The following is a 12,287-nucleotide window of genomic DNA, read 5'->3' as shown; positions in this document are numbered from 1 at the left end:
ATAAACTCGAATGCCCACGGGGACTGGGAAGGCAAGGAAATACAAATTAGCTGGGTATAATACTAGACAGAGGCAGGAAGCCTCCCAAGGACTCATTGCAGTTGGTAAGCCCCAACAAAGGCTTCCACATTATAACTGAATAACAATTAAGAAAAAAGTCAGAGGACCTATTTGGCCTATGGTCCCACCATCTCTACTACCACCCTCCCTGTCGTACAGAGGCAGGAATACTGACTCTGAGTTCAGGAAACCTGATTTTGATGCTCACCTCTACTGGAAACCAATGATGCAATCTTGAGGAAGTTACCTAATCTTTCTAGGTTTCACTTTCCTCCTCTTCAAAATGAGGATAACAACTAATGCTTGGCCGTGATAATGTCATTGGAAGGCCCAAAAGAAATGCTGTGGATGAAAGAACTTGGAACATTGAAGAGATCTCAACAATGTGATGGATATTATTCTGCTAATAAGCCAGAGAATTACGTATAGTTAGCATCAGCTAAGTAGGAAATCTTGTATCTGCTATTTATTGCACTGTACGATATGACGGGGTATCTGTCCTGCACGTGACACACACTTTAGAAGAAGTAATTGCATACACAACTAATTATTACTAGCTGAAGAAACATCTGCCTTCTACATAATTAGCCACACCACTGGCATGGAGAATGTGGACGATAATCGACTTGATGAGTGTCTCTCAAGATGGATCAATAGCTGGAAGAAAGTCCTGTAAAGAGAGAAGGCTCTGCCACTAATTGCCCATTTAATTTTGGTCACTCTATTTACTTTATCTGGGGGGAGGGGGGTCAAATAACATTAAAGTAAAATGGAATTTTTGATGGTGAATAACTGAAAATATTAAGAGAAGCATGACTGATTTTAAGGGTTGGGATTAGTTTTTTTGTTCAAGTCTTTTATGAAAAAAATCCATTGGAGGACATTAAAAAAACCTAAATCAATGGTGAATTATACACATTGTTAGATAACAATTTGCAGTACAGAAAGATTTCTTTTCCCCAGATTGAGAAAGAGATCTGATACAATTCCAACCCAAATCTTCGCAGGGATTTTCCTCAACTTCATTATCTGATTTCACAATGTATATGGAAGAGTAAAGAGCCACGAAAATCTAGGACACTCCAAAAGAAAAAGGTGAACAGAATACTAAGATTTCTATGTACAACTACAGTAATTAAAATAATAGGCTTTTGCTACACATCCAGGTAAACAGACTAATAGCAGAGAATAAAATCCAGAAATAAACATATAAGAAAACTATGACAGAGCAGGCATTGCAGATGGGTGAGGAATAGATGGATTAATCAATAAATCGTGATGGAAATTGGATATATATACAGAAATAAATGAAATGGCTCTCAACTTCCAACCAACATAAAAAGTCACAACAGGCCATCTTTATAAAGCTATGATAGAGGAGAATTTCTTAATCCATACACACAAAAAATATTGTAAAAGGAACAGTCTGATGAATCCAATTACATTAAATTAAGGATATCTGGTTTGTCAAAAATAAAAATAAACAAAGAGCAAAAGAAAAGCCACAAACTGGAATATCTGTAGCCTAAAACACTAGCAAAAGACTCACATCTAGAATAGATTAAAACTGCTACAAATCAATCTTAAAAGGTGCCAGGAAGGAGAAAAATGTTTAAACACACAAACAAGAATTTTGCAGAAGAGCAAATATGAATAAGCCCCAAACACTTTACAGCCAATATTTTGGCAAAATTTTTAAACTACAACATCTGCTACTAGACGGTGTGCAAATTGGAACAACCACTTGGAAAACAACTGGGCATTTTCTAGCAAGGTTAAACACATGCATATCCTAGGACCAGCAATTTTAACCCACATGTAAACCCTATAAATAACTCCTGCATGCTTTAACCAGGAGACTTGAACAAGGATGTTCATAGAAGCAGTGTTGATAATATCAAAACTGTGAGAATCATAACTCTAATGCCAACCAACAGTACACTAGGGAAATAAAGTGTGGCGTATCCATTCAAAAACATACTCTGGAGCAGAGAACGTGAGCTAATTGTTACAGGCATCAGCATGGCTGAATTCTGCAGACATGATAGTGAGTAAAAGTCTTCAAAGCAATCATTAAATACCATTATATTTATAAAAATTTCAAAACCAGGCAAAACTAATAGAATATTGCTTTTAGATACATACATAGGTAGTAAAACTAAACATAAAAGCATGAGAGTGATTTACACAAAATTCAGTTCTCTCTCTGGAGAGAGAGGTGATCAGAGAAGGGATACAGGATGCTTGCAAGGTTCTAATAATGTTTTTTCTTAACCAGCATGTGGTGAGCACACAGTGCTTGCCTTCTTATTACTATGCCAACCACATATACACATTAAATAACTTATGTATATGATAAATAGTATTATAAATATGTTTTAAAGAAGAAACGATTATCAAAGTATGTAAGTTTGTAACAGATAATGAAATGACTGTAACAAGTAATTAGGTATAAGCATATTTTAAAGCAGCAGGGTAATGCAAAGGATAAATAAATTACAACTTCATTCCTTCATGAAATTTCAATAATGAAAAACAGAAAAAAGAGAAAAGAACAATGCTTTGGGACTTCCCTGGTGGCGCGGTGGTTAAGAATCCGCCTGTCAATGCAGGGGACACGGGTTCGATCCCTGGTCCAGGAAGATGCCACATACCACGAAGCAACTAAGCCTGCGCGCCACAACTGCTGAGCCCGCGAGCCACAACTACTGAGCCCGTGCACCTAGAGCCCGTGCTCCGTGACAAGAGAAGCCACCGCAATGAGAAGCCTGCGCAGCACAACGAAGAGTAGCCCCCGCTTGCTGCAACTAGAGAAAGCCTGTGTGCGGAAAAGAAGACCCAACACAGCCAAAAATTTAAAAAATTTAAAAAAAAAAAGAACAATGCTTTCAGGGCCAGAGAAGATGGTTTCAAATGTCTCCCATATTAGGAAAGTATTCATTATGCAAATACATTCTCCAGATATTGATGTGCTTATATTAGAAGAGAAAGACAAATACATTTGCTCCAAAAGGTGATAAAAATCAACTGATGTTTCTCATGTAAATTAATTCCACAGCAAACCTTTTCCAATTTGATGATGAATCATCCTCTACCAAGCTTCTTAAGGAAGAGAACTAAATGGCATCATTTTTTTAAATACACATTTAAAAATAATAGTAGAAGAAAATTTCAATTTGGGAGATGCCAGTGAGACAGGATAAAATTCCTTCCAAAGGGCAGAACTGATGGGAATATAATTAAACTTGGGCTACTTGGGACCTGAAAAAAATGTTATACAAAAGTATATTTAGAAAGAAAGGAAAAAGAGAGAGAAGAGAGGAGGGGAGGAAGGAGGGTGGGGGGAGGAAGGAAGAAATTAGTTAAAAGTGTACCACTCATCATTAACAGGCATAACATCCTAGAGAATAACAAACAAGATTGAAATGAAGCCAAAAATTCCTACCCCAAAGAGTGGTCCCCAAGCCCCCCTGGAAATACAATGAGCATGTGAGTCTTATCAAATAGTTAGTAGCGCTACATTCCTTTTCCCACTAAACAAACAAAACAAGTTCTCCTTTATATTTATGATGAGGCCTATAAAAATCAGGCTAATTCCCAGAATTTACAACCTAAAAAAGTGATGGAAGCATAACAAGATACAATTTTAGAATGCAAATTTTTGTTTGAATGTTAATTGTTTTATTTGGATTTATGTATGTTTAGACATATAAGATTACATCTATATGCTGACAGAAAGAAGCCAGTAGAGAAAGAAAAAATGAATGAAGCAAGAGAATCTTTGTAATCAATAAAGCAAGCCCTGGAATGAGGTTTTGGGAGGCAAGGGTATCAAGATCAAGGGTGGAGGAAAAGAGCTGGGTACCTGAGGGAGAAAATAATGGGTGATAATTTAAATAAGAACCATGAAGTCTTTATGATAAAGTAGCAATTTGCAGTGGATGAATTAGCAGCCCCACTGGGAGTGTCTGGAAATCTATGCAGGCAGTTTAAATGGTCATAATGACAGGTAGGCTCCACTGGCATTCAGTGAGTGGGGACCTGAGATACTGAACACGCTACAATACGCAAGGCGTTCTTGCACAACGAAGAATGATCTCACTACCAATGCGAAAAGCATCCATGGTAAGACACACTACGAGTCTTTGTCTTTTTTTGTGCTTATACTGACTTTGGTCTTAATTATTGTGCAGTAAGATCATTAAGGTACAACTTCCAAGACTCATAAAACTTCCACTTGTAAAGTAGATCATTTCAATCTTAATAAAATCTGACCTAAGCTCTCCGGAATTTTTCTAAACAATGGATTTACTTATAATTTCATTGTCTTACAAAGTTAAATGTTATGAAAACTTTGTAACAGAGATTTTATGTGTCCATTCCTTTATTTGCTGGGTTTAAGGTAACCAAGAAAAAAGGAAACATACTGATCGTGTTTGACGTACACAACACTTTCAGGGAACTTATTTCCATTTAAACATTTGCCTCTCCTGGTAGCTATTTGGCCAAAAAAAAAAAGCCTAGAAGAATATAGTTATAGTAAGGAAACCCTAAAAATATCAAGAACGTGCTCCATTCTTTTCAGCAAGACCAGTAGACAGGCTCTTTATGTTTTAAGCCATTTTTCACCATTTACGACTGAAACAGAGAAGATCCACTGAGAAAGTCTAATCTAAGGAACTTTAGGAAATAACATAAATCCTTATTAGCTATCAAAATTCATTTAAATATGCAATTCAACTTTTTATATTGTAGCTGATCAACAGAGCCAGGAGTAGGGAGATAGTGTTTACACAGTACCCAATCCTGTTTTTAATTAAATTGCAAAGAAAAGACTAACATTTTTTATATAATTATGAGCCTTTTAATCCATTTGTGATTTATGATAGCTGCCAATAGCGACTAGTAAGCTGGCTTTTACTTTCTTATGTTAGTAGCAAAATGCTGCCTATCTGCCATAAATTACATTGTTTGTAGTTAGTATCAGAATTGGAAGGGAAATTAAGAAGATGTTCTCTGTGGGCAGTTAGGTTTACCGCACAGCCTAAGGAATCTGTGTCAGAGTTTCCCTGAGCCCAATGTATTAAGAGCAATAAACAAACTCCTCAGTACTTATTTTTAGTTATTATGTCTCAGGACCCCAAAATTTAGTCAAGACCACCATGAGAGGAATCTTTATAGGCAATTTTAGCCAAGTTGTTCTTGTAAAGATTTCCTCTAATGTGTGAAAATACACAGTCTACCTTGGTCTTTCACCTATACACAGAATCAGAATCTGCAGCCCTGAGATCTGATGACTAAAACTAAATGCAAAATCTATTTCTGGCATTTCAATACCATCAACAGGAAGCACAGAGCTATTTGGTGGATGTTTGCAGGGAAATCTCTGACTTTCCCAGTATTACATAGTCTTCTAAAACGTTATTTCGGCACATAATAAACACAGAGTAAAAACACAGACATATCTCGTATTTGCCCAGCATAGTTTATAGATTCTAACTAGTGATGAGGTTAATTTCATTTCTGTATGAGCCATATTTTTTCAAGTAAAAGAATAGAAACAAACAAAATAATCTCTGTAGACTTGAGCTAATTATTTTGTTTGTTTTTCTCATATGAAATACAACACACACACACACACACACACACGCGCGTGCGCTTTAACCTTAGTGGAACAGAAGATAGAGTCTTCTTTTCTAGGATATAGAAAGGTAGACTGTGAGTGGCTCTAAGCTTTATACATGTAAGCACACCTGGGAATTTGCTTTATGTCTTTATATATTTAATTAAACTCTTTTTAATAAGGACCCAAGCAAAGAATAAGGATGTCTTCTGAAAGAAAGTAACAGGAAAGTAAAATCTGTGGCATCATGCTAGAGAAAGAAAAGACCTAATAGTCTGGGAGGATTATAACTGAGAATGTACAAAAAATAACACTGTGGTCAAAATGGTCATTTCCAAAGACTTTTTTTTATACTTACACATTTCCTCGACATTCTGCATTATTTCCCCTGAATCCACGGATCATTCAGTTCGACAGCTCTTTCGTCAGAGAGCTACATGTATTTTGGCACCAATCTCCTCACGAAACATTTAGAAATCTTAAAATATAAATCTTAAAATATAAAACTTTTTTAAGGTCTTTGCCTTCCACGCCATTAGATGAGATATTTAAATATTTATCGTTTTACAACACAGGGAATATGGCCCATGTTTTGTAATAACTGTAAATGGAAAGTAACCTTTAAAAACTGTATAAAAATTTTAAAAATTTCGATGCTTATCATTCAATTTATTACTTACGTATTTCTCAATCAGAGCCACTTCCTTATGAGTACTGCCTGCATGAGATATTTTTTCCTGGCAGGCACACATATTACTATATCATAAATACGTTTTGCCTGTGCAGTATTCCATGCTGAGGAGACTGACGCTCTGAAATGGTTATTAAACTGGCCAGGAACTGAGCCAGGATTTTAATCCAGGTCTTCTGATGTGAAGCCCCTTTCATTACACAACAGTTGTCTCCCTAATGAGGTCTGGTCAACGAATGAGACTGAAACATCTCTATCTCCCTCTATGCAATTGACTTTTTCTTCCCTGTTAAGTAAGAGTAGAGTCAATGAACAAGTGTTAAGAGGAAGTAGAACTACAAACTCCAACCAAGCAGAGGAAAGCCTTACCCCTCGAATATCTTCAGTGTTATACAGACCATGTCATCCCGGCAGGCACAGTAAAAAAAAAAAAGAATCCCAATCAGAGAAATATTTCCATTAAAAGGAGAGTGATATTTACTCTTTTCCCCCCAATAATTTATCTGGTCAATGCTCAGAGCAAAGAGAATGTTTTCCAGTCACCGAAAGAGTAACTAATGCTTATGAAAAGAAAGATTTAAGTCAAGGGCCTAGTTACTACCTGAACATTGACTGAATGTCAACACATCAAAAACTATTAGAAGGACTCCTCCCCTTCTGTTATTTTCAGTATCTTAGGAAAGCTCTTTTTTGTACTCTCGCCCTTGTTCTTATCAAAGATGCAGAAAACAAAAACCTGAGGATTCCTTCTCCACCGTTCTGCCTAGTGAGGCAACTAACAAGTGAAAAACCAATAACATCTACCGTTTTTTAGTGCAGGCTCAGAATATGACACGCAATTATATACTTTTATTCCACGAATGACATTTGCTATCTTCTTCCCCTGAAGCAAGAAACACTACGCAGCATTTCCCTCACAGAAACACATTTCTTAAAAATGTTAGCTGGACATGCTGTTTTCTCTTCTTTACTGCCTTTCAGATTTTATGGATTAGAGTTGAAAAGGCAACACTTAAAAATAAAGTGTGGCTTGGAAATGGTTATCTGTAAATATGAGTTCATTATTCCCCTTTGATAACCCTAAGTCAACAAAATATGTTCTGTCCATGTTTGACATAAAGAAATATTTTCCAGATGACCTGGAGATTACAGACTTTCTGCAAAAGCAATGTCATTGTAAATGAATGTATATGTTCACGTATGTGGGCATTCCCCAGTCTGTCGGTGGTTCTACTCTTAAAGAGTTTGTCTATAAGTTTCTTCTAAACCTTTAAATGTGTGTGTGTGTGTGTGTGTGTGTGTGTGTGTGTGCAGACAGAGAAAGACAGAGATAGAGAGAAATAATGTGGCTATTCTCCCAAAGCAGGCTGTTTATCTATCCTATTTTTTAAACTATTTAACTACTTTTAATCAGTTTTAAAACTACAATTCTATTGCTTCCAGTATAGTCCATGGACCAGAATCATCAGTATCACCTAGGAGCTTGCTAGAACTGAAGAATCTCAAGCTCCACCCCAATCCTATCTGCATCAAAATTTGCATTTTCACAAGATTCCAGAGAGTTCCCAACACACATTAAGGTCTAAGGAGCACCGGCCCAGACCTTTCAACCCCAAAGTCTCCCAAAGACTTCCCAAGTACTTTAGCTCAGCTTGTTCAAAGACGAACGTCATCTACAACTGTTTAGAAGTCGCCCCAACTACACACATGAGCCTCTACCTCTTCCGAGTGCATCAGTTTCCATCTAGTCACCTGAGCGGAGACCTGGAGGCTGGCTAAGACCTCCCTCTATGTTCCATGAAGGCAAAAACACATGTCTGTATTGCTCTTCATTAAGTCCTAGTACCTGGTGACTTCCTGACCATCGTCTATTGAATGTAGAAAACAAGTAAGCGAGGAGACACCTCCCCACATCCCTCCCCTGCAGCCACACTGCTGGAGTCTCTTAATTAGGCTCTGACTCCTTCTCCCATCCGGATGTAGCCAGCGTTGCTACCAGACTGATTTTTCTAAGACGCAAATCAGATGCTCCTCTCCCACTCACAGCCTCCATCACGCTTTAAAACTCTAAGGTCTCCCACGGCCTGAAAAATCAAGTTCAGTCTTTAGTACAGCCACTGGCAGCATGATTGCTACCTGTACCACTCACGTGGCCCCAGGCACAGCCCCTGTGTTCCTCCTTTCCAGAAATATAAGTCATTCCTTGTTCTCTGAATTCTCAACTCCCCAGCTCAAGCCCACATAAACTGAATCCTAATTTGCCTGTAAGGATCAAGTAACATTGCGTTTCCACTTCTGCAAAGCTCCATTAGGCCTTAAAAATACTGCAATTCATCATGCAAATTCAGACTCCACACAAATACATTTCTATAAAGAGTCGTTAATATAAAACCTACCTTTTGATTTTATTGGGGGTATGTTTCTGCATGGGCTAACTAGCTGAAAATTCTGAATATACAAACCCAGGTCTGTATACACTTTCTTCATTCTTAGAGGGTTCTTAAGCATGGGACTTTTGCTTTTCTCCAAATACCTTCCTAAGTCTTTCAAAACAGAGACAAGTGTCTACAGAATTGTAATTGCCCACTTGCTGTGCATGAATTCTTCCAATATTTGTTTTCCAGGTAAATACCACAGTGGCTCCAGGTGAGTCTCAGTAAGTTTTGCTTCTTAGTACAGGGGTTTTCCAAACAGCAGAAAACTGGGAGCCACCACTAAAGCTGGAGGAATTGAGGAGCCTGAACATTTAGCTCCAAAACCCAAATCTACCACTTTCACACCTCACTGCCTTTTTCAGATTTATCTGCCCCAAAATATATTGCACACCCCAAACCCCTCCCCCAAACATCCACATCCTCCACCATTGAATCACCTTCGCGCAGCTTAACTGTGGCACTTTGGGAAGTCTTTCTTGATTTATGCCACCATAAATTACCTACTCCCTTTTTTATGTCCTCATCATACCCTAAAAGACTTCTATCATAGCTTCTGATAACAAGTTATTCACATGTCTATCTGTTACTAAACTCCAACCCTTTGCTTTGCTGCAGGGCGCATGTCTTCATCTTTTTTTCCCAAACACTTGGCATGGTACCTCACACTGAATAAGCGAACTTTTTTTTTTTGGCGGTGCTGCACAGCATGTGGCATCTTAGTTCCCCAACCAGGAATCGAACCCGTGCCCCCTGCAGTGCAAGCACAGATTCCTAACCACTGGACCGCCAGGGAATTCCCTAAGCAAACTTTTAATGTAGGTAAAATAGCAAAAAGAGCCACAAATGCACAGTCCTGTTGAAGAGGTAGAACTTTCTGAGCCCTAAGTGTTCTGATTTAAAGTCAAAAACTGTGAATCTCTCTGGGACCTGAGATGAACCCCAGGGAACCATAGGCTGGACACAAAATGGGACTTGAATAATACACACAGATCACATATTTTTCCTATTACATAATAAGTTTGTTCACATTAAAAACTCATCAATGATACTATCATACATCTCTTAAGTACATGACGGTTGCCATAACAGAAACATTAATAAGACAACTGCTAATGAGTTGACTACTAAGAAATTTGTATTACTAAATCAATTTAACATTGTATACTCTAACATAAAATGACATAAATCATGTCTAATAATAGTTACAAAAACAGATATAAAAATATGGAGCAAACTTTTGTGTTGCTGGACCGAACTTTAAGATCTATCCAATTCCAGCACAAAGAAAAATTGGAAAGCTTGTTACCCAGAATCAAGTCTAGAAGACCACAGCATTGATACTCAAACTGAACTGCTTTCGACCAGACCCTAATGAGATAAATACAAATATTAAGGGTAAAAACAATTTTTTATATTAAGCTGACATTTCATATTTATTGAATCTAACACTAATGTACTTGCGTTTTTTTATTAATTTAAAAATCAATTTTATTGTATTTTATGAAAGAATCAATCTGTGATGGATTGGAAGGAGGAGGAAGAATAGAAGGAAGAAGAAAAAAAGGAGGACTGCTCCTTCACGGCAGACAGTTTGAGAACACCGCACTGTTAGATGTAATCCCACCAGTTAGTGGCTAACGCTGGTCTCACACTAGAACTTGCCATGGGCTGACAATTCAAGCTAAAAGATCACAGGCACTTGAATATGGTTGCTTAAACCAATCAAGACATGAGCACTGGAGGCAGTTCCTTAGTGATGCAACTTCTTTTATTTATCAGATGAGTGCATTTGGCACTATTTTCTTGGGGCAAATGAAAATTTCCCCCTTTTAAGAAAAATAGCCTTTTTTAAAATTTGAAACTGATGGATCTAGAGTAAATACTTTCTGGGGTCCATTTCAACCCTAAAATTCTCTGATTCTATTGTTGGCTTACTGCTGAAAAATGTGCTTAAATGGATTTCACTGTGGTTTGAAAAAATAGTTTGACACTAGAATCAAGGAAGGAATTTTCAGTTAATCTGTACTATATACAACATAATATAAGATTGGAACTCTCAAGTCCAAGAAATAATAGGGAAAGGCATTACTTGGGAAAGAGAAACCATTCCTTTACTTGTGGGATAGTATTAAAGAAGGAAGGAATAAAGGAAGGGGGGTGGTGAGAGGGACACAATAAATAAAATGTGAGCTGCTAGTGATCAATTAGGCTGTGAGAAGGTTGAAGTTTTATTTGAACAAAACACAGTCATTAAAGATGGGAAATTAGCAAACTCTAACGTGATGGGATTCTGAGTAAGTGAGAGAGTGGGATTTGGTACTTCAGCGGCTTTAGGCAGGGTGACCTCACCAGTTTTAAACAGACTGTTCATTATAAGCATAAATTATCACCCCATGAAACTTTGATAGACTGGACACTGAGCTGAAAATTAACAGTCAAGCATATTGTAGAAAAAAAATTTAAATGAACCTTTCACTTATAACCAGCATGGTGCTGATTAGAGAAAAAAGCGAAACCACAATTTTTTTAAATTGCTATTGTTAAAATAGAAATTAGCTGAACAAGCAATGAAAAATTTAAAAAATCACTAAAAAATCACCTGTCATAAAAAAATCACTCCCTCCCCTGCCATGAAGATTTGTTGATGGAGACCAATTTTTTTGGTAAAGTATTAGTAGTTGAGCAGTAAAGAAAGCTATAGAATCTGGTTTTGCAATTTAATAAACTGCTCATCAATGAATTGCTATATCAGATAATATTGTGGAATGTTTCCCAAACTGAGTCCAGTGTTTTTTCCCAAACAATTACATGTCATCAAAAATATATCATCAGGTTTAGATATATGTACATCCTTTCCAGAAATATTTTTCCGATATGGTTCTTATTATTTGTGAAGGTCACAGCATTCTCCCTCAAACCATTCCTCTTAGTCCATATATTTAATGCCATTTAAAATTCTGAAATATCTACCTGCTACAAAATAATGTTTCCTCTCAAAACAACCTGATTACAATTGTTTACTAATATTATTTGTTGTTCTCTCATGATTTAAAGCCCTTTTCTTTGAGAAGCGTCTTCTGTAATAGATAGCTTAACTCAAAAAAAAATTAATACATTCATTGTAAAACAATTATACTCCAATAAAAAAAACTGAAAAAAAATAAACTGAAAAAGAAATAAAATGTCTTTTCCACACCAAAAAAAAAGGGAATCACTTTAAAATGTAGTTAAAACTATGATTGGTAACTTATTATTCCTTCTTAAGAGTAAATGAATGCACAGCTCTTAAGAGTCAATTCTTCCGGAATATATAAAAAGTCTACTTTTTGTTAAGGTAATGTGCAGTATTTGCTTTGTTAGGAGTATGTATTTTCTCTGATGAGCCAAAGAGTGTACTGTGATATTTATTTTTTGGAAAACTTCATTATTTTCCTGGATTTAATTTTTGCCTCTCTTTTTTTCCTTATGCTTAGAATCT

General features: G+C 36.7%; 1 protein-coding gene across 1 annotated transcript in view; it reads right to left on the bottom strand.

Annotated features, from left to right (window-relative positions):
- GPC6 (glypican 6) overlaps positions 1-12,287 on the bottom strand; it is a 1,081,720-nt gene that overhangs the window by 998,956 nt on the left and 70,477 nt on the right. The gene's annotated exons all lie outside the window — the stretch shown is intronic.

The sequence above is a fragment of the Lagenorhynchus albirostris genome, chromosome 18, assembly GCF_949774975.1.
Source record: "Lagenorhynchus albirostris chromosome 18, mLagAlb1.1, whole genome shotgun sequence".
Taxonomy (NCBI): Eukaryota; Metazoa; Chordata; class Mammalia; order Artiodactyla; family Delphinidae; genus Lagenorhynchus; species Lagenorhynchus albirostris.
This window is presented reverse-complemented; position numbering and strand designations above follow the sequence as displayed.